This window comes from Hyaena hyaena, unplaced genomic scaffold, assembly GCF_003009895.1.
Source record: "Hyaena hyaena isolate Hyena2069 unplaced genomic scaffold, ASM300989v1 scaffold_2, whole genome shotgun sequence".
NCBI classification, from domain to species: domain Eukaryota; kingdom Metazoa; phylum Chordata; class Mammalia; order Carnivora; family Hyaenidae; genus Hyaena; species Hyaena hyaena.
In genome coordinates this window covers 1,172,305-1,199,096 of record NW_024080634.1, presented here as the reverse complement: position 1 = coordinate 1,199,096, position 26,792 = coordinate 1,172,305, and the positions used below count along the sequence as shown (strand labels likewise).

General features: G+C 47.5%; 1 protein-coding gene across 4 annotated transcripts in view; it reads left to right on the top strand.

Moving 5' to 3' along the window:
* Positions 1-26,792, top strand: part of TIAM1 (TIAM Rac1 associated GEF 1) — a 394,669-nt gene that overhangs the window by 52,362 nt on the left and 315,515 nt on the right. The gene's annotated exons all lie outside the window — the stretch shown is intronic.

Sequence of the window (26,792 nt, the reverse complement as noted above, 5' to 3'; positions counted from 1 at the left end):
AGTGGGGTTGGGCGAGTCAGACCCCTGGCATCACTGTGCTTCCTTCTGGCCGCATAGGCATCCAGAAAATGATCTTCTGCTTTGGATTGTTTCTGGGCCCCCTCTTATCTCCATCGCTATTGACCTGTGGTTTGTTGTCAGCAGATTGTATTGAAAACCTCCCGTGCCTCCCTCACCCCGAGGTGGCTGTGAGTCTTACTGAGGGGGCATGTTTTGGGGTCTCCTGGGAGGTGGGGTGCGTGTGGGATGTGAACCAGCCTATGCAGTGATGGAGTTTGCGGTCCTGACCTTCTGCAGGGCATTAGAAGGTCATTCTTTGATCCCCCCCCCGGGAAAGTGTGAAGAGCCCCACATGGTGGCTGGAGAGAGGCAGGGAGGAAAAGGAGACAAAAGAAAAAAAAAAAAAGAACTAGAAGAACACTTCTATTTCTCACACTGCTCTTTCTTCTGCAAAGGCTCATTACCAAAGATTGCCTTTCCTGGCATGTTATTCATTCATATTTGTGAAAGTGTCCTGTTTCCTCAGGGGACTCGGGAATTTTCTTTAAAAGAGAGGGAGGAGAAAGGGATGGAGTCACTTCCTGAGCTGCCCTAACAAAGCACCACAAACTGTGTGGCTTAAAATGACGATTTATTCCCTCACAATTCTTTTTATTTTTATTTTTTTTGCGAGGCAAAACATAAGATACTTTTATTTATTATTATTTTTTTAATGATACAAAAATTGCTCATTGTTTTATTTTTTCCCTCATAATTCTGGAGGCTGGAAATGCAGAGTCAAGGTGTCAGCAGCGTTGGCTCTTCCTAGGGGCTCTGTGGGCCCGTCTTTCTAGCAACTAGGGGTGGCTGGCAGTCCTTAGAGTTCGTTCCTTGGCTCATAGGTGCGTCTCCAAACTGGGCTCCCGTAGTCATGTGACTCTGTGTTCTTCCATGGCTTCTTCCTTCGAGTCTCTTCTCCTTTTAATTGTTTTTTAATGCTTCTTTATTTGAGAGAAGGGGGGAGGGGCAGAGAGAGGGGGACCCAGAGGATCTGAAACGGGCTCCGTGCTGACAGCAGAGAGCCCCATGCGGGGTTCGAACTCACCAACCGTGAGATTATGACCTAAGCCAAGATCGAGAATCAGACGCTTAACTGACTGAGCCACCCAGGCGCCCTCTTGGAAACTCTTAAAAAATAGTGGCATGGATCCAAGAATGTCTTCAGTGACACAACCACTGGATGGCTTGCTGGCCATTATTTGTAGGGGGAGGTGGCTGCCAATGAAGGTGGACGGATGCTATTCGTGGTGGGGTCCGTCCCACTGAGGAGTGGGTTTCCACCAGCTCCCAGTGCTGTTCACCGGGGCTTAGCAGGTTGTGGCCGTCAGAGGCAGGACAGACATGCCTTGTGTCAGATGATTAAATCTTAGATCAGGGAATATGAGCTTGGAGAACAGGGCTACGGGGAATCGTCTGTTGTAAGTAAATGACATAGTTTATTTTAGGGGACATTTCTATCCAATTTAGGCTGAAACTTGATAGAACGTGCTTTCCTAAGCCCCCAGTTCTGCTTGTCTGGAGTGAGCCCTCTCTAAGCAGGCAGCTGTCCAAGCACGGTGGCCTGGGAGGGAGGGATAGGGGTGTCACATCTGGGTAGCGCCCTGCCAAGTGGCTTTAATCCTGTCTGCTATGTTCCCCTGGTCTAAGTTACCCCAAACCATATGCCTGCACTGTTGTTTTCCTCTAATGTTTTTAAAGGTCATTTTATTTTATTTGCATATTTGGCTAGGTAATACGTTCACATCATTCAATATTCAAAATATGTAAGAGTTTATAATGAGAAGGTTCCCTTCCACCTGACTCCCAGCTACCCCCTTCTTCCCAACAGAGAAGCTCTATGATGTTTCCAGTTTCTTATGAGGCATTGCAGGTATATTACACACAAAACACTACATATGTGTGGATGTGTATCTATATATCTATATCTGTATCTATAGATTTCCTCTCCACCTCTTACACAGGTGATAACATTCCGTACATTCCATTCTGCATGGGTTTTTTTTTCCCACTTAACATCAGGTTTTAAAGATCTTATCAATGTATAAATAGCTTTCTCATCCTTGTAACTCTTTGTTTCGCTGTCGTTTTAAACTCACAGAAGAGTTCCCACAATACTATCAGAAACTTTCATATACCCCTTACTCAAATTCACCATCTGCATTTTGCACCGTTTACATTGTAATTCGTACTCCATGGATGTGAGTACGTAGCACCCACATTTACACCTGCACACATTTATCCTTGCACAGATTTATACGCACTTTTTTATTTTCTGATCCATTTGAGAGTGTGTTGGGAGCCTTGTGGCCCCTTTGCCGTGCGAGTTCCTCAGTGTCATCTCGAAGAACAAGGATATCCTCGCACATGCTCAGCCTTTGAGCGTGTTGAACTTTAACTGCACTTTTGTCCAAGTCTCACTTTATGGTTATGTGGGTATGGGTTTTTTTGGTTAATTTTTAGGACCAATCTACCGTGACTTCTGAGAGTATGGAGGGATGACGATGTTTTTCCTATCGAGCTGATGAGGTGTTCTTTCTTGGATCTGTAGCCCTTTCCGGTCGTGTTTGCTTTCCTCAGGTTCCTCTTCTGCCACAAAGAGCATTCTTCTTTGGGAATGGGAGGCGGGAGGGCTCTAGATCGGGGTGCTTCATCTCTCTGTCTCTTGATGGGATCACTTGTAGAGGAAGAGGGGCAGGAAGCACGCCCTTTGGACACTTTGTGTCATTTATTTAGTGCCTAATGTGCACTGGGAACCTGTCAAACTATAGAAGACAATTGGCCCAGTCCCTTCCTATCAGGAGGCTCGTTCAATTAAAAAAAAATTTTTTTTTTAATGTTTATTTCTGAGAGAGAGAGACAGACAGCGTGAGCAGGGGAGGGTCAGAGAGAGAGGGAGATACAGAATCTGAAACAGGCTCCAGGTTCTGAGCTGTCAGCACAGAGCCCGATGTGGGGCTCGAACCCACAAGCTGTGAGATCATGACCTGAGCTGAAGTCGGACGCTTAACCGACTGAGTCCCCCAGGCACCCCAGCTCGTTCAATTTAACAACTACTTGGGGAGCTGCCTATTCTGTGTTAGCCATGCCACCAGCTCTGGGTCTACACTCCATACTTCTGTCTCAGTTTGTGCAGAGGCCTCCACTTGACCTTCTCCAGTCCCAGACCCCACTGCCTACTGCTGCCGCTTTCGCTTCTCTGAATCGCAGCTCCGGGGCGTCCTGGCCGAGTCCCATTGTGCCCCAAACCCTGTTGCCTGTTATTCTGCCAGGTCTCACTCTCTTGTTTTTCAAACTAACGATTTACCTGTCCATAGCCTGCATTCCAGAACAACATGGTATTATGTGCTGTTCCCAGAATTGGTGGGGCTTTCTGTTTCTTTAATTTCGCTTGAGCTGTTTCAGCTCTCTGAAAATGCCCGACTACCTGATTCCCATCCATAAGGATCTATTTCCTTTTTTCTTTTAATATTTTTTAATGTTTATGTATTTTTGAGAGAAAGAGACAGAGACAGAGTGCAAGTCGGGGAAGGGGCAGAGAGAGACGGAGACCCAGAATCTGAAGCAGCTCTATGCTCTGAGCTGTCAGCACAGAGCCCAATGGCTCGAACTCATGAACTGTGAGATCGTGACCTGAGCTATTTTTTGGCTCACTTGGTTAAGCGTCTGGCTTCAACTCAGGTCATGATCTCACGGTTCGTGGGTTTGAGCCCCGTGTCAGGCTCTGTGCTGACCGCTAGCTCAGAGCCTAGAGCCTGCTTCAGATTCTGTATCTCCCTCTCTCTTTGACCCTCCCTTGCTCAAGCTTGTCTCTCTCTTTCTCAGAAGTAAATAAAAACATTAAAAACATTAAAAAAAAAGATCTTTCTCTTTCAAAGTCCTCTGTCATCTCATATCTTAAATATCTTGGTTTGTGTGTCTTATGCTAAATTTTTGTGCATTTACCCCTCTTATACCCCTTGTTTCTCATTAGATTACTCTTTCCTAGAAGGTAAATCCATTCTCCTTCCCACTTTCCCTTATTTCCTGAGTTCCAGAAAGGATCCAGTACCACCTGGGCTGTGTCTGAAACATAGTAGAATTCTCCACAGACCAGCCCCACATGTGGTATGGAGTTGACGGTCAGATATTTGCAGGATTGAATTTAATGAAAGTAAGATGGTCACTAAATGGTTTTGGTATAGTTTCAAGTACTGGAGCTGTCTGGGAATGGTCATATATGCATTAGCAACTCAACTTCGTTAAAAGAAGTACACACGTTAACCGTCAACTTCATTAAAAAGGCAACTTCATTAAAACACACCTTAAGGATCTTTATTGATCAAATCCTCTTGTCTTTGTTTTTTAAAGCTTATTTGTGTATTGAGAGAGAGAGAGAGTATGTGTGAGTGTGTGCAAGGAAGGGGCAGAGAGACAAGGAGAGGGAGAGAATCCCAAGAAGGTTCCGCACTGAGAGTGTGGAGCCCAGCATGGGACTCAAACTCGCCAACCATGAGATCATGACCTGAGCTGAAATGAAGAGTCTGATGCTTAACTAATTAGGCCACCGGGGTGCCTCTCTCCTGTCATTTCATTGGGCACATGGGCACTTTTGTTTGGAACCAGTATATATATACGTATTGTGATACCTGGATTTTTTTTTCTCATGTAACTTTTCATCTATACATATTAAAATCATTATTTTCAATGCTTAGGTAGTTTCAGGAAACTAGTTCTTGAAGAATAAGGTTGCAGGCACATAGAAGAGATTTTCTTTTTAGTCAAATGGTGTTACCACTTCTTCTGTGTCCGTTTTCTGAGGATAGAGAGCCTTACATGAAATTCATATCTTTAGCAAGATGATTTATGTACTGACTATTATCTACCACTTATGGCTCTCACCAGCCTCCATTCCCAAACAAATTGCTTTGGAAATTTTCCTTCCCCAAGCCTTACAGATTCATGAGTCAGTGTATTTAAAGTCTAAATTTGGGGAGGACTTTTAGCAGCTGGTAGTCTATGAATTGCTAAGGCAGAGGAGAGAAAATGTGTAAGGTCTCTGGGCTTCTGGCTGGCGTCGCTCATCTTGGATGACCGTAGTTCACCTGTTTCTCTGTCCTTGAATATGTCTTACAGGATGTCAGCTGCTGGGCCGCTGCTGGAGTGAGCGATAGTCAGGGCTGCGGAGGGTGCAGAGTTGAGAAACATTGGTGATTGACAGGAAGTCATTATGAAGGTTCTTGTCACCTAGCCTCTCGCTGGCTCACTGAGGATCTGGTCCCAATGGTCTGACACATTCTCTTTTGGCATGAAGGTGTTAGTAAGATATCCCAGACTCTTAGTAATGAGTCTTAGTATAGGGTTCGATCAGTTAGAATACACACACACACACACACACATACATATACGTATACATATACATATACATATACGTTTATACACACACATATTTTAGAGAGAGAGAGGGCACAAATGAGCGAGGAGTAGAGAGGGAGGGAAAGAGAGAGACTCCCACGAAGGGCAGTGACTCCCAGGTGGGGCTTGCTCCAAGCAGGGCTCCAACTCATGAACTATATGAGATAATGACCCGAGCCCAAGTCAGATGCTTAACTTGACTGAGCCACCCAGGCGCCTTAGGTTATTTTCAATGCTAGAAACAAAAGACCCAACTAACAGTATCTTAAATGGTATGGGGTTTAGCATCTCACATGATGGTTCCAAGGTTCATCCAACAAGTCAATGACGGCATCAGAATTGAGTTCTTTCCATTTTCTTGTTCCACTATCCTCAGGGCATTCACCTGATCCTTGGGCTTATTTCCGCACAACGGCAAGGGTGGTGGCAGCACTTGCAGCATGGAAGTAGGCGTGCCAGCACCTGGCCAAAAAAGGAAGGCATTTCCTCCACCTTGCTTCTTTTCATCTGCAGTGAAATCTCTTCCCGGAACCACGGGTATGGCATATCGTCTTATATGGGCTAGAGCCGGGCCACGTGGTTGGCTCTAACCCAATCACAGGCAAGGAGGAGTGGGGTGCCCCTGATTGGTTCGTGTCAGACCTGATCAAGGGAGCTGGTTCTGCAGCTCATTGCGCCCCTGATCTTGAGTGGTCCGTGTTCCGCTGGCAAGGAAGGAGGCCCAAGCGGTGGCTCTTGGGAAGGCAGCTAGGGATTTATTATTTTTAAAAATAGGTCTGGGCTTGCTGGTGGCCTAACGTGAGGTGATCCCTTACCTTACCCGATGGTGACATTTGGACATTTTGAATTTCTGCATTCTGGAGTGTGACATCTTAAACTTTGGAGATTCCTCGTGAAAGGTGAAGATAACTGCAAGGATTTTTTTATGATTATAACCCACTTAAGCATTTTATGCAAGGTGGAGTGAGAGATGGCCTCACAGTGAGCCCAAATGGTGAGGGGGGGAATAAACACCTTTTCTAAGTTACTAATAATAGCCAAAAAGGTGGAGTAGATAATGGGCATCTCTGCATAGGATAGGTTTTCACAGTGGAAACTGAGGAGAAAAAATAGGAAAAGCAGACTTTTCAGTGTATCCTAGAGTTCTTTGCCTTTTTTTCCTAAGATGAATATTCACATTAGTCCTGGGCCAAAAATTCTTTTTTCCTGGTTATTCTATTACTGGTTAATAAAACTGTTGAAAGGCAATTTTAATGATCCAGAAAACTTATTTTTCTGGATGCCATCTCTGAGCACTTTGAGCGTAGACACAGTCAGGCATGGCGGGGGTCTTGACCTCGCGCCTCCACCGCCCTCCCTCTCCCGGTGCTCTGCTGTGAGATGGATGAGGAGCTGACAGGCTGTCTCCGATTCGGGCAAGCATCCTTCCCTTGCAGGTGTGCTGTGTACACAGCCTCCTGGGGATGACTGCCTCACATGGGCTGTCATCAAGGCGGCGATGGACCCGAGTGACCATGGGTGTCCCCTCATGTCTGCTGGGGGAGGGGGGGGGGCATTCTGCATCTCTTTTTCTAGCCTTATAGATGCATGGTGTTGATGACAGTCTTGAAATGTATGCTTGGCAGGTGTTTTTGTTTTGCTTATGATTTCTTTTCTGCCCGTAAAAGGCATTTTTGTTGGACAGAATGTAGAAATACAGAAAGGCACGGAGGAGAAAACAAAAGGTGCCCAAATTCCACCACTTACAAATTGTGGCTGTTCACACTTCCATCCATCTTTTTACAGTCTTTCACCTCATGCGTATTTCTGCCCTCCCTCCTTTTCTCTCTTCCCATCCGGGTTTTCTTTTTTCCCTCTGCACGTAATGCAGACCACACAGAATATAGGTACAATAGTCTACTTTTTTCTCCCAGTTAATACACTGTGTGGGGTTGGACTGATCAATTCAAACTCCAGCTCATCTTCTAAGCAGTCTGGGATCTTTCTGTGCCCCAGTTTCCCTGATCTGTGAAAGGGAGTAATGGTTTTTTGAGGACTGATGGTAAAAATCTCCATGGGTTGCTCAGTCCAGTGTCCACCACTGATGTCTCTTTGCAGGTAACCAAGCTCTATCACACCAACCGCCTCCCTGCCGACCCCTGCCCAGCTCTCAAGTAGGGCTGAAAACCCTAGTTTCTGGCATAGGAAAGCAGAATGTCCTGGGTAGCTCAGACCAGGGCTTCTCAGCCTGGGCACTACCGACCTTTTGGGCCCAGTGCTTTGTTGTGAGAGGCTGTCCCATGAATTGTAGTGCTTCACCCTCCAGATGCAGGTCGTGCCCCTCCCCCAAGGCCAGACATTGCCGAACTCGCCTTTGATTGAGAAGCACTGGACTATACCATTCAGGATTTATCACCCGGCGCTGCCCAGGGCCACGCTGCACAAACAGGCCACCAGGATGAACACCCGTGAAGGTCAAGCACAGGCCCTGACTGCCCACAGTCCCAGACTCGGAATATCATTAGAAGCTGAAGAAGCCAGCTGTCCCAGGTCGAATGAATCCGAGGAAGATCTACCTCATGGCTATGTCGCCACAGCCCAGCCAGCGCCACTGCCTGTCCTTTTTGACACCAGGTGGAGATGCTGGGGAGTGGGCCACACAGCAGGAATGGCTCTGAGCAGCGACAGAAGTCCCCTTTTGTCTCAAGCTGTGGGTAAGGCAGCTTCACACAAAGCCCTTCTGCCCCAGGACTCCCCCAGATCAAAGACCACTGGGCTCTGATGGTCCATGTGTGCCCTGTTAGGAAGGGAGGCTTGGCCCACTCCCTGCTGAGTGGACGGCGGGGCAGTAGGCACCCCCTCTCCCCATCCCCCAGCCAGACTGCTGAGGTCAGTGCCCAGGAGCAGTTGCATGGAACGCTGCTCAGGGCAAATGCACAGCTGAGCCCAGGGTGGCACCTGAGGATGCAGGATATTTGTCAGCTGTAAACGAAGTGCTTAATAAGTCTCGCTTCTGCAGGCAGAGCTGCTGGAGCTGCCGCAGCCCCTCTTATCCTGACCCTGAAGGATGGCCCCACCCGGCCCAGCTGCATGCACATTTCTCCTGGCAGTGGTTTCCCTCAGGGGACTCCGTGGCAGGATGATGGGGGGCACAGCTGGCCTCCAGGGGGCAGCGAGGAGTTTTCCAAGGCCACCCACCAGCCATCAGAGGGCGAGGGTGTAATTCTTGCTCAGAATGATCCAGAATGGAAGATGGTTGGCAGTCCAGTCTGGATGGCTCCCAGCCCGCCTGGAGGGATGCCAGCTCAACAGCGTAGCACACGCCTCAAGTTTTGGGTTTTATGGTGGAGAAGAATCTGTTTGAATCATGAATCAAGTGGTAGAGGGCTCGGGTGTGCAGTTGATTTCTACTTGTTGATGAACGGCTTATGTCCGAACCCATATAGGACTAGATAGTGTTGATGAACATGGTCCTGGGGGTTAGCCAGTGAGAGCTTCTCGAACCTGTGTGGTTAGGGTGGCAGCGGAGAGCTAAGAAGACAGGTGGGCTGAGACTTACACTCGTCAGCTGTGTGACCTTGCATGGGGCACTTACTCTCTTTGTGCCTCAGTTTCCTCAGCTGCAAAATTAGGGTGATTGAGGAACCTGCCTCTCAGGAGTGTTCTGGGGGCTGAATGTGCCTAGACTAATATCTGGCCCGTGGTTGGCACTCAGTGGCTGTTGTTTGAATTGTTGGCTCTGTGCTTTGTCCCTGGAACACCAAACGTGTAAGCCCCATCCATTCGAGAGTGTACTGTCTGCAGAGTGCAGGCTGTCCTTGGGGGTGTGGGAACTGTACAGACGTTCCTGATGCAGGGGTGGCTATTAGGGCCCCCCAGAGAGAATATGGTCATTTGCGGTCTGAGCTTCCATGTTTAAAATTTGACTTGTGATTCTAGAATTAGCCTTTGGCTTTTCCCTGCCTCCCATCCCCACATGCTCAGGCAACATTGGTATTAAGCATTGCTTTTTTCTTTTTTTTAAAAATGTCTATTTATTTATTTTGGAGGGAGGCAGAGAGAAGGAGACAGAGAGAGTCCCAAGCAGGCTCCACCGTCAGCGGGGAGCCTGATGTGGCAATCGATCCCACAACCACGAGATCAGTACCTAAGCCGATATTAAGAGTCATATGCTTAACCAACTGAGCCACCCACGTGCCCCCGTGTTAAACATTTCTGAAACATTAAACTTCTTTGCTCCTGGATTACCATCGGATTTATATAGGCTCCTAGAAAATCTCCATAAATTATAAAATGTTCACCCAACAGCACAGCCCTGTGGAATCTGAACCATTGAATGGTGTCTACCATAAGAGAGAAGGGTGGCTCGCATCTGGGAAACACCAGGAGCTGCTCTCCTGGGCCCAGTTGGAATGTGGTAGGCAGCGGAGTGAGGAGTGGGAAGGCACCTTGGAGCCCCGACTTGCTCTTGGCACTCTGTGGGATTGTCATCCCAAGGGTGGCCTTTGTGGCCACCTCACTACTTGTGGTCTTTTTTAAAAATTTTATTTATTAAAAATTTTTTTTAATGTTTTATTTATTTCTGAGAGAGAGAGAGAGAAAGATAGTGTGAGCAGGGGAGGGTCAGAGAGAGGAGACACAGAATCTGAAACAGGCTCCAGGCTCTGAGCTGGCTGTCAGCACAGAGCCTGATGTGGGTCTCAGACCCACGAGTGGTGAGATCATGGCCTGAGCTGGTCGGATGCTTAATCGACTGAGCCACCCAGACACCCCACACTACTTGTGGTCTTTTCAGTGTCTTGTGGAAGCAGTGTTATTTGTAGGCTCTGTTCCTGGGCCATAAATGGCAGAAGAATGGAGTGTCTTGTCTAGTTCATCACCCTGCCCTACCTGGGTGGGGAGTAGGGGCATGGAACCTTAAGATGACATGGCTCGGGGCAGGGTCCTCAATGGTTTATAGACTCCCCTTCCTGGGAATCTGAAATTTCAGAACCCATAGTGCTGTGGGCTTCAGCGATTGGTTTCATAGCTGGGCCTTGAACAGGTCTATCCAGGTAGGAAGCGGTAGACTTCCATGAATCCTTTCTTTCCATTCCACTCCCTGATTTTCACACTGGTGGAGGAAGAGCTGATATTCAAGTAAGGTTCTCGCACAGGAGGCCGCTGGGTTTGGAGGCCTTCCCCACACCCCCCCCCCCCCCCCAGCGCCAGCCCGGTTAATTCGATAGGCAGGTATTGAAGCCTGGATGTGCTAAGCTCCTACCTGTTGGGTCCCTGCCCTCAGAGGAAGTAGGGATCAAAGCAGACACAGTCCGCATCCTCGTAGCCTTCTGGTTGGAGGCCATGGGGGAGATGAAGAGCAACAGGCTTTGTGGGGTTTCTGACTCCTTGTTCGGCGGTGATGGGTGATTGGGGATCTGGAATGTCTTGATTTACTCCTCTCCGAGGCTGCCTCGGTTCTACACTTCCTGTGCTGGATTTTGCTTTCTCACCTGTGGGGGACGAGGAATATTGTCTGTGGGCCTCTGTGCAGACCTGCTGGACTCTCGCACGGTCAGCCAGATCTACGCTAGTCTCCTCTTGTTCCTGATTGTGCGGTTCTCTGGTGCGTTCATGGGACACACAGCGCCGCTGTCCTCGGTGGAGCCACCACTGAATCTTTGCCCTTGGGGATCCCAATGGGAATGGAAGGGGCTGTCACCGAGCAGCCGCTCCTACGCTTAGATATCCACAGAGCAGGGAGTGAGTCTCACCATCGTGAAACTGTGACATGTGTTTGAAAATAAAAAGTTTTAATTAGTGGGAGCACTTCTCAGCCTCAACCTGGTGCTGGCTGTCTTAACACTGAGACTAAAATAAACGGGCTCCCAACTTCTTGGCACAAGACCCACTCTGCCATTTACACACTTACTCTTGGGTGGGAGCATGTGGTATAGTTGCTTGTGTGTGTCTTTCCAAGAGCTCAGACTTTGGAAAACGAAGGAGAGGGATGGTGTTGGTCCCCAGGGTGCTGGGGTCTCCTGGGTCATTTGCTCTGGGACCTGTTGGCCTTGGCCGACTTGTGTTCACTTATGTGTGTGAAATGCCCCCCTTTTTATAAAGGTGGGAGCCATGAGAGGAAGCACGGCATAGTGTAATGCTAGTGCTGTGGTTTTTGCAGATAGAGCTGGGTTCGTGTTCCTGTTCATTAGCCAACTCTGTGGCCTTGGGCAGGTCACTTGGTCTCTGAGCTTCCTTGTACCCTTATTATAAAATTGGTACAACACCTTCTTTACCAGTCTAACAACGACGATTATAGATTATATATGCATGGTGCTGGCGCTAAGTAGCAGGGTGATGAATGGTACCCATTATTATTACAGCTTAATGGTTAGTGCAATTCTTACCTTGCTCTATCTGGGTCACTGCCATGGTCTCCCACTGTGTTTTTAGCAGTAGGGTGGCCTTGGCTATGGATGCTTCTCGTTTCGCGAAGGACTGTGAAGCCTAAAATTAACTACGCCAGATGTACATGGGCTGGCGAGTGGGTGTGTCCTTGAATGTCAGCCTGGGTGTTAATCAGCCTTCTGTCCCTGAGTCTCCCACCCTGTGTGCTCTCCACCCTCCTTGCAGCAAAAGCTGTCACAGACACAAACAAAACAAAGTGGTTCAGTCTAGGGAATAAGAAAATAAGCCATTTCTTGGTTTCCTTTGGCCAGTTCCAGGTGACTAAAAACTTGGGTCTTGAGTTTGTGTGCAAAGCAGAATTTCTGGTCCAGATACAGGATTAGCAACAGGTCCCGCCTGAAGAGCTTAAGACTCAAGAGAGTTATTGATTGTGCCCTTAGGGTCTGGGTAGGATTTTATTGTTGAGCTGAGAAGGACACTGATGGTCATACAAAGCCACTTTCTTTCCGCCTCCCCCCCCCATCATCCCCCTTTGGGTAGGAATCCCTTTAAAAACATCTCTGACCAATGGGCCTCTATCTGTACCCCTAAATACTGCCAGACATCAAGATTCTATGACAAAGCAGCCCCTTCCCATTCTTTGGGGGGCATCTCTACTTTTAACTTAATACTGAGCTGAAATTCGTCTTCCAGTGACTTTACATGTTGCTCTAATAGCCATCAAGTACCTGAAAGCCATTGCTGTGTCTCTCACTATACCTCTCATTCAAGGGTAAATTTTACCATTTCCATGGCACCTGGGTGGCTCAGTCTGTTGGGCGTCTGACTTTGGCTCAGGTCATGGTCTCACAGTTTGTTAGTTTGAGCCCTACGTCCGGCTTTGTGCTGACAGCTCAGAGCCTGGAGCCTGCTTTAGATTCTGTGTCTCCCCCTCTCTCCGCCCCTCCCCACTTGTGCTCTCTCTCAAATAAATAAACATTAAAAAAATTAAAAAAAAATATTTACCATTTCCTCAAACTCTCATTCCTTGGGCTTTGTTTTTAGGTCACACAGGATTCTTGCTACTTACTTTCTGGAGTTGTTCTCCAGATTATCCAAGACCCCCTTGCAATGGGTTACATCTCTTACAACTAATCTCATTTTTCCAGCCGTGCTTTGACCATTAACCTTCCTTTCTCTAGATACATTCTTTTTTTTTTTTTAAAGATTTTATTTTTGGGGCGCCTGGGTGGCTAAGTCGGTTTAGCGTCCAACTTCAGCTCAGGTCATGATCTCACAGTTCGTGGGTTCGGGCCCTGTGTCGGGCTCTGTGCTGACAGCCCAGAGGCTGGAGCCTGTTTCGGATTCTGTGTCTCCCTCTCTCTCTGACCCTCACCTGTTCATGCTGTCTCTCTCTCTCTCAAAAATAAAAAATAAAAAATAAATATTTTATTTTTAAGTAACCTCTCCACCCAATGTGGGGCTCGAGCTTACAGTCCTGAGGTCCACTGACTGAGCCAGCCAGGTGCCTCTCTCTAGATGCATCCTTAGCTTCGATAACATGCATTTCTTTTCTTTTTTCTTTTGCAACCACATGACCTTATTGTCCCTGAGCTTCCAGTGACGCAGTGTGAATCCCATCGGACCGATCTTCCCCATATGCGTTGTTGGTTGCACTTAACTGTACAGGTAGCAGTTTGTAGAGCTCTGGATGAAATTCTTGGTGTGTCCAGAGCTTTTCCTTGCCTCTGGCAGGTAAGTTAGTGAGTCACCAGCCATGCTGTTCTTTTGTTCTATAGTTTGGACATAGGGTGGTTTCTTAAGGAGCCATTCATTTCAGAGTGCTCCTACCTCTTTAACCCTGAAGTTCAGCCCTGTGGGCCGCCACCAGCGAGTCTAGACTGTCAGCAGGTAGAAGAAGAGAGGAAGAGGAAATTTGGAAGTATTGTGGGAAATGGAGAGTTCCCACCAGTTGTGTGTTGTTTTTTATTATTCATTCATTCATTCATTCATTCATTAAATAGTGGCAGCTCGTTGGAGCTAACAGGCCAGCGAACTTGTCTGTCCCCACATGGCTGGTGCTTTAGTGGGACTGTACTGTAGCCAGTCTCACTGATAAGCCTAGAATTGAGTGTCCCCCAGCTTGGAGAAGCTGTGCGTGCCTCCTGGAAGTTGTGTGGGTGGCTGAGTACTGTCTGGCTTCGAAGAGCTTCGTCACTTTTATTAGCTTTCATTGGTAACTAACTGGGTTTTCCCTTACACTCCACTTAAGATCTTTACCAAAGATGTACTTTTTTTTTTCTCTTCTTTTTCTTGTATATTTGACCTGGTGTGAGTCAGAACAGAGATTAAGAAAAGGTAACAAAAATATTTTGTTAATGTTTGTTTATTTTTGAAAGAGAGAGAGGGAGACCCAGAATCTGAAGCAGGCTCCAGGCTCCAAGCTGTCCACACAGAGCCTGACGCGGGGCTCGAACTCATAAACCGTGAGATCATGATCTGAGCTGAAGTCAGATGCTTAACTGACTGAGCCACCCAGGCGCCCCAGTAAAGAGATTTTTTAAATCAAAGAACGTGGGATTCTCTGGGAGAGGACCTGACTTGGACTCCCAGCTGCCCTGCCCAGTAGCCCTGGGACTACAGGCAAGAGAGACCCTCAGGAGCCATAGCTGCTTCCCTCTTACTCCGAGTAGGTGCTGGTGGTGTGAGATCGCAGTGACAGAGTGATGTGGAGGTGCTGTTGAGTTTTGAAGGGTGATAAATAATCACCTCTTTTCTTCTCAGAGTTTAGAGCCAATTGCCGAATAGAACAGAGAATCCAGACAGATGGGAGATCACAACAGATAAAGCTGGTTGGAGAGTGGGGTTAGAGGTGAGGGCTAAATGGGCTCGCTCACTGCTCTTCCCGACTTGCTGGGAACAGGGCAGAGAAGGAAGGGGGAGTCCTGAGGACGATCAGCTCCAAAAGAAAGAGCTCAGAAGGCTCGAGGCGTGCATTCTGTATTTTCTTCCAGTCTGCCAGCCAGGGAAAGTCCTCTCAGTCCCTGGGGGGAAGGACCTAGAGGATGTTGAAAGAGCTTGTCTTACTTTCCTGGGGCTGCCGTAACCAAGAACGACACACACGGGGCGGTGGGCGGGGGGTGGGGGGGAGGCGCTTAAATAATGGAAATTTATGGTCTTTCAGTTCTGGAGACCGAAAGTCCAAGATCAAGGTTTCTTCTGAAGGCTTCTGCGAAGGACAGTCTGTTCCCTGCCCTTTTCCTAGCTTGTGGCAGTTTGCTCGCAGTCTTTGGTGCTCCTTGGTGTTCCCTGGCCTGTGGAATTGTCATCTTGATCTCTTGCTTTTTTCTTCCTGTGGGTGTTTTCTCACTTTGCCCGTCTGTTACTAAACTTCCTCTTTTTATAAGGACGTTATTTGTATTGGCCTTATCTGAACTGATAGCATCTGCAATGACCCTATTTCCAAATAAGATCACTTTATGAGATATTGGGGGTTAGGACTTTGACATTTGAAGTTAGGGAAACATAACTCAGAATTGAGGTCTAGGGGCACCTGGGTGGCTCCATCGGTTGAACGTCTGACCCTTGGTTTCGGCACAGGTCATGATCTCACAGTTTATGGATTTGAATCCCACGTTGGGCTCTGGGCTGGTAGCGTGGAGTCAGCTTGGGATTCTGTGTCTCCTTTTCTCTCTCTCTGCCCCTCCCCTGCTTGCTCTCTCTTTGTCCCTCTCTCAAAAATAAATAAATAAACATTAAAAAACAAAAAAAACAAAAAAAAACCTGAGGTCTAGCTTTTTCCTTCCAGGGCAGTTGAGAGAGATTCTGTCTTTTGTAAGGTGTTAGTATCCAGTAGGTGCTTAGTAGTTATCTTCTGTTATGGACTAAATTGTTTTAGTCCTATTCATATGTGGAAGCCCTCATTCCCCATGTGACCACGTTTGGAGATAAGAGCTTTAAAGAGATAATTATGGTTCAAAGAAGTCAGAAGTGTGGGGGGTTAATTCAATAGGGAGAGTGTCCTTACGGGAAGAGGAAGAGACTGGTGAGCTCCCCTTCTCTCCACACGCATGTGCAAAGAGGCAAGGCCATGTGGAGGCATGGGAGGCAGCGGACTGCAAGCCAAGGAAGTAAGGCCTCCCCAGAAGCCAACCATGCTGACACCCTGACTCTGGACTTCTAGCCTCCAAAGTTGCAAGACCATACAGTTCTGTTGTGTGAGCCCTCCCCAACCCCCGCTTCCTCCCCCCCACCCCGTCCCCAGCCACCCCCGAGTGTGGTACTTGGTCCGGCAGCCTGATCAGACTGAGACACTTTTCTTTCTTCCGTAGGCGATAGGCACGTGCAGCTCCCTTTGCAGTGACGCTCGCATTATTGATGTCAGGGCTGGTGAGCCTGCATTTGCCCTGGCACAGGGCAAGGCGGGTCTCATCTGTGTCATATCCAGGCCCTGTGTTCATTTAATGGATTGGAGAGCTAAGGATGAGAAAGCATAAGCAGTTTTCTCAAAGCCACTTTAGTAGATTAGGCAATGAACCTGAGGGTGAATCCCAGGGCTGTCAGAGCTCGCTTGGGTAAATCCAGGACAAATATATTTAATTCCTTATTTAAAAATGCAATTCACAGTGACATGTGGATGTCATTGAGTAGCAAAGCAATGAAAAAAAGTGGGTCAGTGACACACCGCACTGTTCTGTGATAAATGTAGGTTAACTGACTTAATGGAAAGCCGCGATCTAAGGGAAAGTGGTCTTGAAAAGCTTAAGCCCTTGAAAAATCTCCAACTACCCACTTATGTCTGGAAGAGAGTAGCGCAGCTCTTTGAGCCTAAACCTTTTATCAGTAAATTCTTTTGTGCTGCCTTGTAGTTAAAACCATTGCTTTAATTTAAATTGTATTTATTGGATGGTGATTATGTGCCTGGCTTTGTGCTGCGCATTAAACATCCGGAGCTAAAATGTGTAGTTGCTGTCCTGAATCAGGTGGCTGGCTAGTGGGGCTGGCTAAATGGGCTACACTATATTGTAGGTACTATTTGAGAGGGCAGAGGGGGTTAAATATAGCACGCAGGAGCACATTGGGAGAGGGCTGTATCTCGCACAGAGGGCAGACACCAGAGATGGCTTTCCTAAAAGAGGTGAGGCTTGAGCTGAGGTTTGGTCAAGAAGTCTGGGTTATTCAGTCAAAGCTGAATTAATGGTGTTACAGGCAGAGAAAATAGTAAACCTATCAAGATGGAGATGTGGGAGGCCAGCCCACTTGGAGGACTATGTGTGTACAGGTACTGTTCCTTCCTTTCATTTCTTCCCTTCTTTTCCTTCCTCCTCTTTCTTTAGTGGTGTTTTGGTAAGCTGACTCTGCAGGGTGAATATGAAGGCCTGATTTGTAGTGTTTGCCTATTTCCATGGTGTAAATATTCCCTCCATGGCTGATTCTGAGCTACCAACATGATGTTGAATGTTCCCCAAAATTTCTAAAACTATAATAATTGATCGCAACCATTCACAATAAGTGGTACAACCCCATTCAATAGACGATTGCCTCTTATCCATCCATCATCTGTCCATTCATCTATCCATCATCCATTTATCATCCATCCATCCATTTATGCATCCATCCTTCATCCATCTGCCCATCCTTTATCCGTCTATCAATCCACCCACCCACCCATCATCCATCCATCCATCCATCATCTGCCCGTTTAACCATCCATCTATATTATCCTTCATCCATCCATCTACCCGTTCTTCATCCATCCATCCATCCTCCATTTGTCCATCATTCATCATCCACCCACCCACTCATCCATCTGTTGTCTGTCCATCTATCCATCCATCAATCTACAAACATAGGTTTCACTAAACAGAATCTTAGAAATAAATCATGTTATGAACTTTAGAGTTTTTTTAGTCAAGTGTTCTCATTTTATAGAAAAGAAAACTGATACCTAGCGAGAGGAAGTGACTTTTTTTTAAAGCAAAAGGTTTATTTTGAGATAGAGAGAGGCTGTGTGCTGTCATCACAGAGCCCAACATGGGGCTCGATTTCACAAATGCTGAGATCATGACCTGAGCTGAAATTAAGAGCCAGACACTGAGCCGCTGGAGTGCCTCGAGGAAGTGGCTATCTTAAGGTCTGTTTGTAGAACTTAGATTAGGATGATGGTCTTCAGAATTGAAGTCTACAGCTGCTTCTCTTATTGTAAAAAAAGCACAACCTTGAATATAGTTTGTTAATTTCCAAGTTGGAGCACTGTGGAATCTGTGTTGGACATACCACAGGTCTGTCAGTCCGTGCTTTTCTGCTACAGTCCTGTGTTCTTGTGTCTGTAGCTGCTATATTCTCACACTCTCCTTCCCAGCAGGCTCACACTCTCCTTCACAGGGAGTTCAAAATGTCCCTGCTCAAATTATATTCTTTTCCCAGTTTGTAGCAGTGAGCTTCAGAATTTAATTTAGCACTTGGTTCTCAATATTTATTCAGTCTCTGATGTTTCTGGATTTCATTGACGTTTTTTTTCCTCTCTCTCTCCCTCTTACTCTCGTGTGTGTGTGTGCGTGTGTGTGCGTGTGTGTGTGTGTGTGTGTGTGTGATATAGATCTCTCTCCTTTGGGACTCCCAACTCACCCATTTGTGGTTGTAACCAGTTGCTGCTTGGGAGATCCATTTGGGTCACATTGAATTTCCGTGGCTGTATCTCTGGGGTTGAAAATTTCTTTCCTCCTCCTTGGGTTTCTAGCAGTGTGCCCTGGAACTTCGTGGAGATGAATAATTGACCCTGCTTTGGATGGTCTTTAAACTGTTGTTAACTCTCGGGCGCCGGGGTGGCTTGGTTGAGCATCTGACTCTTGATTTCAGCTCAGATCATGATCTCAGGGTCGTGAGACTGCGTCAGGCTCCATGCTGAGTGTGGAGCCTGCTTAAGGTTCTCTCTCTCCCTTTCCCTCTGTCCCTACCCTGCTTGCACATGCAGACACACCCCCCTGAAAAAAATAAATGAAACATTAAAATTCTTGTTAACTCTGAGAGAGGAAGGGTCACTGTTACTCTCCGAGAAGCTTTATTTTGAGGTCGGGGACAGAGTGCCTGATGAATTGAGTGCTCCAATGGACTCTGTTGAAAACTAGCTTCTGTGTTGTCACATTGAGTGAGAAGAGCAGACAGCTGCGGCATGAATTACGATGCCACTTTTGTAAAAGCAAACAAATTGGTAGTTACCTCTGGAGAGTGGTGGATGGTGCAAATGAGCTGGAGAGAAATCTTTCACTTTTTAACTTTGTATGTTTCCGTATTGTTTAATTCACTTTTATTTTTCATTATAAGCATGTACTATAAAGCAAATCTGGACAAAACAGCCTGCTTATATTTTAATTAGACTCATCTGGGCTACGGCGATAAACTTCCCGTTGCCTTCTGACCGCGCTTTGCCATTTGCCCAATGTAAAGTTTACAAGTGCCTCTGTTTATAAATTGTAGCCTAATAGTTTTACACACAGTCAATTTTGATTCCTAGAGAGTTGCAATTGCACAGGTATTCAAAACTGTTCAATAAGGCCAGAATTTAAACCTAAGATTCCCTGTGAATTCTCCCTTCACCTAATAATTTTTACCAATTCTTTCCTAATGAGGTTAATCATCTGCTCATATGCATTGCGTAAGCTGGCCATTATTCAGGGCTTCCAACAGAGATTCTAAAAACCTCCTGGGTTCATTCTGTGAGCTGACATAGGGCCATTATTTCCTTCCAGTGTTCCTTGACTGTGGTGTGCTCAGCTGCCTTGGAAGGGGGGTTGGGGGGAGTCATTAGACTTCACTGGCTTCCCCGGAATAGCATCATGTTCCGTGATACCAACGCCCCTGCCTCCCCTCCTTTTTCCCCTTAAATGAACTTCTCCCATGTATGCGGCAGTTCCGTCCTCATCTTTAGAACGTCCTTTGGCATTTCTGTCCTCAAGTTGGGAAAAATCAATTCAGTCCCATCGCCCATGGCTCCAAACATTTGGAAAGGCTGGAAGGTGTGGATATTTACAAGAAATAGATCAGTTTGTCATAGTCTGAAATGGAAAAACAAAACAAAACATGTGACTTCTTACTCAGGTGTCTGTGCGATCATACAGTTGTCTCTCCCAGCTGTGTTTTGTGAGAAGAATGTTCAGAAACCTGTGGACCACATGAACGATATGTTATTGATCGAAGCACAATTGTGATTATGCCCGTTTCACAGTCTGTGTGGACCTCTTTTAAGTTATTAGGTTGAATCATGTGAATTGTCAGACTGAGCTACTAAAAGGGCAATTTCATGTACTTCAACCTAAGAGAGCCTCTTTGCCGAGTTGTAAGGCATGGAAAATACGTGTCTACATCAGGAGAGGTGTGGGTTGGCTGTGCTTTAAGGAAGCTGGGCATCCTTTTTTTTTTTTTTTTTTTTTATTGGAATCTGTCTCTCCTGGTTAGTGTTCACTTAGTTGACACTTGCTTGTTGCCTCGCTAGCTTTCAGAAAGTATCTAGAGCAAAATTGGTTGCCTAGCAACATGCTCCAGCCCAGGAGGGTTGGAGAATGGGTCAGTGATTAACAATTATGTACAATCAAGTTTAAAAATGCATAGCAGCCGGCAACATTTGTGGTCTGACCACCAGAAAAATCTCAGCGTTCCATGGGCCCGGGTGTGCGGCTATTGTGTGTGGATGTATTGCAATTGTGGTCTGGACCTTTTTGCTTGCAATCCAGAAACATTTTGCTCTGGGCTGCAATAGGCGGACGGTGCCCCTCTGAACATCGGTCCATTTTGCGGAAGCGTCTGATACCCATCATTTATTTGGCTGCCTATCTGGACTCATCCCCTTGGAAAGTGAAAAGAGAAGACGAAGAATTTGGATATTTATGATTGTTGTCATCTCAACACATTTGGCCCCTATTAGTGAATGTGTAATTTGCCAAAGAACAAGTACACACAAAATGAGTGACGGCGGCTCCCTCAGCCCGGATCGTTCTTTCAAGAATTACGAATGCTGTGCAAACGTTCTCCCTGAAACGGCCCCAGCCCTTAATCGTTTCTCTTCCTTCCGTTCCAGCAGAAGAGAAGACAAATTTTGCCTAATTCAGTCCTTACTTAATCTTTCTGTCAGCACAAATATCGATGGTGTAAATCCCGAAAGCGGCAGTAAAGCCAGGAGGCGTTTTTATAACTCTGGCAAAGCTAATAATGCGCATTTCTTTGTTGAGAGTCATTGAGTTTAATTGGCTAATCAATTTTTAGGCCCTTTCCATTTGTATTTTGTTTAATCAACAAAAATAAATCGCCCTGCCAACCTGGAGAGCTCCAAGTGGGAGAACAGTGGCAGAGACTTCGTTTGTCCAGCCCAAAGTCTTCCCAACAGAAACGTCTTAATTGAAGATGATTTATATTCAGAAGTGGGGATGTTTTATCATTTGTCTGAAGAAGGAAAAGGCTGTGTAAGCAAGCAGAAGGCAGCCGTTGTAGGCATTGTTTTTGACATTTGTCTACTTTCTTTACCCCTTAGACGTTTCTAGAAAAACGACTTTTCCTCGTCCTTCTCGCTAATGATTCAGGCTCCAGCACTTGTCAAGGGGTCTTCATTACCTTTGCTTACAGCTGGTTTTTATGAGAGGACTTCCTCCCGGGTTTTACTGCCTCCGGGTCTCTGGGCCCTTGGTGGGAAGTGGTGGACATCTTGGGGCTGGCAGACAGACCCCCATTCACCTTCCCCTGGGAAGGGGGCCGCGGTCTTGCTTTGTCGGCAGGAAGACCTCAGTGGCCGTGGCGGGCCGCGGGGTCTCGGGGCACAGGAGCTTTGGTGTGGGTGGGTGACAGCCTCCTCTGAGAGTGGCAAGAAGTCAGGTTTTGCTTTTGCTGCCTTCCCTTCACTTTGGCGAAGGAGAGATGACAAGTAACATTTATTTAATGCCTACGTGATACGTTCTCATTTCTCACAACCTTGTGTGGTCGCTGAACCCCGTGTATGTGGTGAGGAAGATGACGTTCAGAGGGTGTTAGCAACAGCTTGTATGTGGAGCGGCTGAGGTTGGAATCTCTGTTTCCAGTCGTCTTCCCATTTCACTGGCTGCTGGAAGCTGGAAAAGACGCCCCCTGCCTCCAATATCACTAACCCGGGTTTCCCCTGCGGGGCTCCTGGGGTGCTGGTACCATAGCGTGATGGCGGCCAGGGTTGTTGACTCTTTTCCAAGAGCTGCTCTTATTAGCTACTGCTAATTAGCTTATTAGCTACTGCTACCCTTCTCTTACAGAAGAGGAAACTGAGGCAAAGAGTGGTTGGGGCACTGGCTCAAGGTCACTTGGCTAGCGGTTGTGGACACCTGGATTTGAATCCATGTAATCTGACCCAGCACCCATGCTCACAGAGGTCCACCTTGCACTGAATAGTTCACCATTGTCCAGGCCTCCGACATAGGGAGGAAGCAGGAAGATGAAGGAGGAAGGGAAAATAGTGTAGTTTGAAAGAACTTGCTGTGGGCAGTAGAGACCATTGATTTACCAGTTGCCTTGATTCTGGGCTCATTCGTTGATCTTCGGCTGTTCTGGGTTGCCCTTTCTGCCATCTTTTCTCCATTCTGAGTTGCTTTTTAGTGCCTCTGCTGGAAGTCTCGTCTTCCCGGGTCTCTTTTCGACTGACGGGAGGCCAGTTCTTCTCTCGAGGCCACCAAGAAACCAACATCGTGGCCACTGAGAAACCAACATCGTGAGCCCCAAGTTATTCTGTGGGTAAAAACCTTAAGTACACCCCGGGAACCAACGTGACACAGTTTAACCATTTCTGAACAACCCCTGTAAGGCACTTGTTCTAGGGACCCCGTGCAATGGTAAAAACCCAGCATCTGGCTGAAGCTCCGCGCTCTTCTTACTAGGGCTCTGGCTCTTTGCTCGGCAGCCCTGAGCCACAGCATCCTTGGGTACCAGGGGTCAAGGGGTCCCTGTATCGAGGTTGAATGTGGAAGAATGTTCATACTGGGAGCGGAAGGTCCTGCAGCAGGTCAGATCGGTTAATATGATGAGGATGATCATACCTGCAGAGAACACTTTCTGATGCCAAGCCCTGCTCAAAGTGTTTCGCACGATTAATCATTAATTTTCCACCAATCCCATTATGTAGATACTGTAATCTTCATTTTACAGATGAAAAAATCGATAGTGTTAAATGTGCATGTGTACCGTCGTTTTAGGAACATTAGCATACAAAACACATCTTAGAATCAAGAACATATGGTGCTTGGCTGATGGGCTGGGGGAGCCAGTGTTGGCTACTCTTCCAAGCACAGATGCCTCCTTATTTTTTTTTTTTTATTTAAAATGTTTTATTTATTTCTAGGAGTGACAGAGAGAGAGAGACAGCGTGAGCAGGGGAGGGTCAGAGAGAGAGGGAGTCACAGGCTGAAACAGGCTCCAGGCTCTGGGCTGGCAGACAGCACAGAGCCCGACGCAGGGCCCGAACCCACGAACCGTGAGATCATGACCTAAGTGAAAGTCGGATGCTTAACCGACTAAGCCACCCAGGTGCCCCAAGATGCCTCATTTGATGGGCCTTGGAAACTAGCCTAAATGTGTGGGGCAGTTCAACAGCTAGCATTTATTGAGTTCTTACTGTATGCTAGGCTCTATTTTAAGAACTTGGCATGATTGTTTTTAATCCTCACGGAAAGATAGCTACTATGATTATGATTATACTTGGTTCATAAGTGGAGGAGCTAAGTCAGAAGGGTAGTACACCTTGCCCGAGGGCACCCGGTCAGGACATGGATGGGCCAAGAATCAGTTGTGGCCGTCGGGCTCCTGAGCTGTGCTCTTCATCGCAGTGGCCCCTGCCTCTGAGCTAAGACCCCAGGTACAGTTGGGAAAGGGGTGGTGGCAGAGAGGATGGGCACAGTCACAGGGCTCCGTGGGGGTTAGAGGCTGCATGGTCCCATTCAGGTGCCCTTGCCCACGTGGCTTGTCACATTTTTTGGCATCCGCTGTGGAGTGGAATTGGAGGTTGATTTTATCAGTCTTCTGTAGGCTTCTGTTTGTTGGTTGCCACCACCATCCCAGCAGGGAAGGAAATGGAGAGCTTTGATATGAATTACAAAAACATACCTGGGAAGGCATTTCCTGAGTCTCAGTGCACATCTTCTCACTGACCCCCACAACGACTCTGTGAGGTTCACACTGAGTGGTGATCTCCATGTCGCAAAGGGGGAAATAGTGGCCTGCGGGGAGGCAGCCACTGACCTGTATCCTCGGATCACATGGCAGGGGAGGGCAGAATGAGGTGAGGGCTGACCCCATGAGGGGGCTCTTCCAGGCCCCCTGGTGGGGCGTCAGTTCTGCTAGTCAGCTGCTTTTCCCTTCCTGTTCTGCTGCACCCATGCTCTCCTGCTCTCCTGTGCCTCAGTGTCCCAAGCTTTTCAGAACACAAAGAATGAGATTTTCCATAGCCCGGAACCGTTTCTGCTATTGCTTGTGCATCAGAGCACCTGCTGGGCTGATGAGCTTTTGAAATGTCACTTGGCTGTTGGGAGGGAGCTGTGAGTGATTGGCGGGAACGCACCATCCCAGCTGCCTCGAAGGGGTGGGAGGTGGAGGGAGGGGTGGGTGGTGACGGGCCGGGAGTACTTCTCAGCCCTTGGTGGGGGGAGCTGCTCACGCAGCTGTCACAGGTACCCATCGCCTTCCTGGTCATTTCTGTCTCCTGGTCATTCCTGTCTTCTGTGCTGCCTTGGTTCTGCATTTTTGGGTCACCTTTTGAGAATCAAATTAACATTTTTGACCTTTTTACCCCTGGATTTTGCTTTTCAGAAAAATACACATGTACATGTATATACAATTCTGTATATACATTCTGGATTTTCGCTGGCACTCTTCCGGACAGAGCCTCCAGGGCCATATCCTACCCTCCATATTCATACCGTGAAGTCTAGCTTAAAAATCAGGGTTTCTTCCCTCCTCCCCCACCCCTGTTGAGGGTGAGTATGGAAAATTAACTTTTTGATTCTCTGCTCCTTTTGTCAATCCTGGCAGGAAAACATACGGCACACTCAGAGAGGTGACAGAAGAGAGTTGAGTGAGGGCGTGTCACGAGGTCAGGAAGCAGAAAGGGTGCTGGGGTACCTGAGGAAGCCCCTCTGTCTTAATCTGTTCAGACTGCGGTAACAATACCACTGCCTGGGAAACTTTTACATGACGGAAATTTCTTTCTCACAGTTCTGGAGCCTGGGAAGTCCAAGGTTATTAACGTGTGGCAGATTGGGTGTCTGGTAATGGTCCACTTCTGGGTTCATAGATGGCCGTCTTTTCCTGTGTCCTCACATGGTAGAAGAGGTGAGGGAGGTCTTTGGGGTCCCTTTTATAAAGGCACTAATCCCATTCATGCCCCCCCCCCCCCATGTCCCAAAGGCCTCACCCCCTAATACCATCACACTGGAGATTAGATTTCAACATACGAATTTTGGGGGACATATTCAGTCTATGACACCCCCCCTAGAACTAAGGATAGGTGGGGGGGGGCTTTCTCAGAGAAGCTGTGACCTGTGGTGGAGAGACCTCCAGGCAACCCTGCAGAGAGGAAGCGGGGGAGGGGTGGGTGTGGGGGAGGTGGGTACATGCTCCTTCCTTCTTTTAAAAAATAAATTTTTTTTTTACTAATTTTTAAGAGGATGCAAGTGGGGGAGGGGCAGAGAGATGGGAGGGGGGAGGGCAGAGGATCTGAAGCAGGCTCTGCACTGACAGCAGAGAGCCCGTTGTGGGGCTCGAGCTCATGAACTGTGAGATAGTGACCTGAGCTGAGGTCGGGCACTCAATGGCCTGAGGCCCCCCGTCCCCCCAAGGCATCTGTGCTCCTTCCTTCTTCCTTCTTTACTCTCCTCCTCCTCCTAGCCTGGCTGTTGCAGATCATGGAGCTCAGCCTCCCAGGGCACAGACCCCAGTGGACAACCATGGGACACAAATGGAGAATATTTAGCATGTTACCCTTCTGATTCTTCCGTCCTGTAGATGGCACTTTTGAGGCAGCAGAGGAGCAGCGTGTCACCCGTAAATGGTCTCCTTGGGGACTGGACACCATGGGAGATTGCTTAGCTTGTGCTGGGAGGTTTTGTAATCCTCTTCTTGACAGGAAGCTTCCCGTTTTCATGCTGGTGATTTTAAATCCAGGCTTTTAGTCCCCCCCCCCCCTCCGCCACTATTTTATTTGTATGCCTGTTATTACAAGGCTACTTTGGAAGGCTTCACTACAACTCACGATGGTAAATCAATCTGCTTCAGTATCGCCGGGAATTATATATAAATTCCTCACATGGCGTTGTGTTCAGAGGTAGTTTTCTCTTACGGGATAGCTGGATGCAACGCAATGGGCATGTCTAGATTTTGCTGAACAGAGAGATTATAGGCGGGGAAGCAAGTGAGAAGTTAAAGAGGGTTCAGCAGGGTTTGGTCACCAGGAAGTGTAAGTCACACTGCCAAGCTTGGATCTGGGAAGCCTGGGATCTGCTCCCAGCTGCTGCTCGCATGGTGTGACCTTATATGGCATCTCTAGGTGTTAGCAAGAATCCTGCTGAGTCAGTTCAGAGAGAATGCCCCCCCCTCCCCCGCCCTTGCTGTGTGGTCACCTCGGGATGCAGCATCTGGTCACCTTGGGCTGCCTTCAGCAGGAATCCTATTTTCTTAATGCATCTGCTGAGTAGTGACTCCTTCAGTTGCTCGTTTGTTATAAATCCCCGGATGTCTTTGCTGCATTGGGAATTGAGCCCCGTCTCTCTCCTCTATTGCAGTAGCCCTGAATAAAGTCTTCCTTTCCATTTTTTAAACAAACATCAGAATACTTTTTTTAAAATTAACATTATTTCCCATAAAACCTTGGAATTGTTTGTGATCCTCAGGGACTTGCAGTCCAGCCCACCCAGTGTTGAGAGCCCAGTGGAACCCCCTGTGAGGAGCCTATGCATCTGCTTGTGGGCTGATTCTCAATGCTGACGTGCCTTGCCTCAAGCTTGAAACTTGCCTTCAGT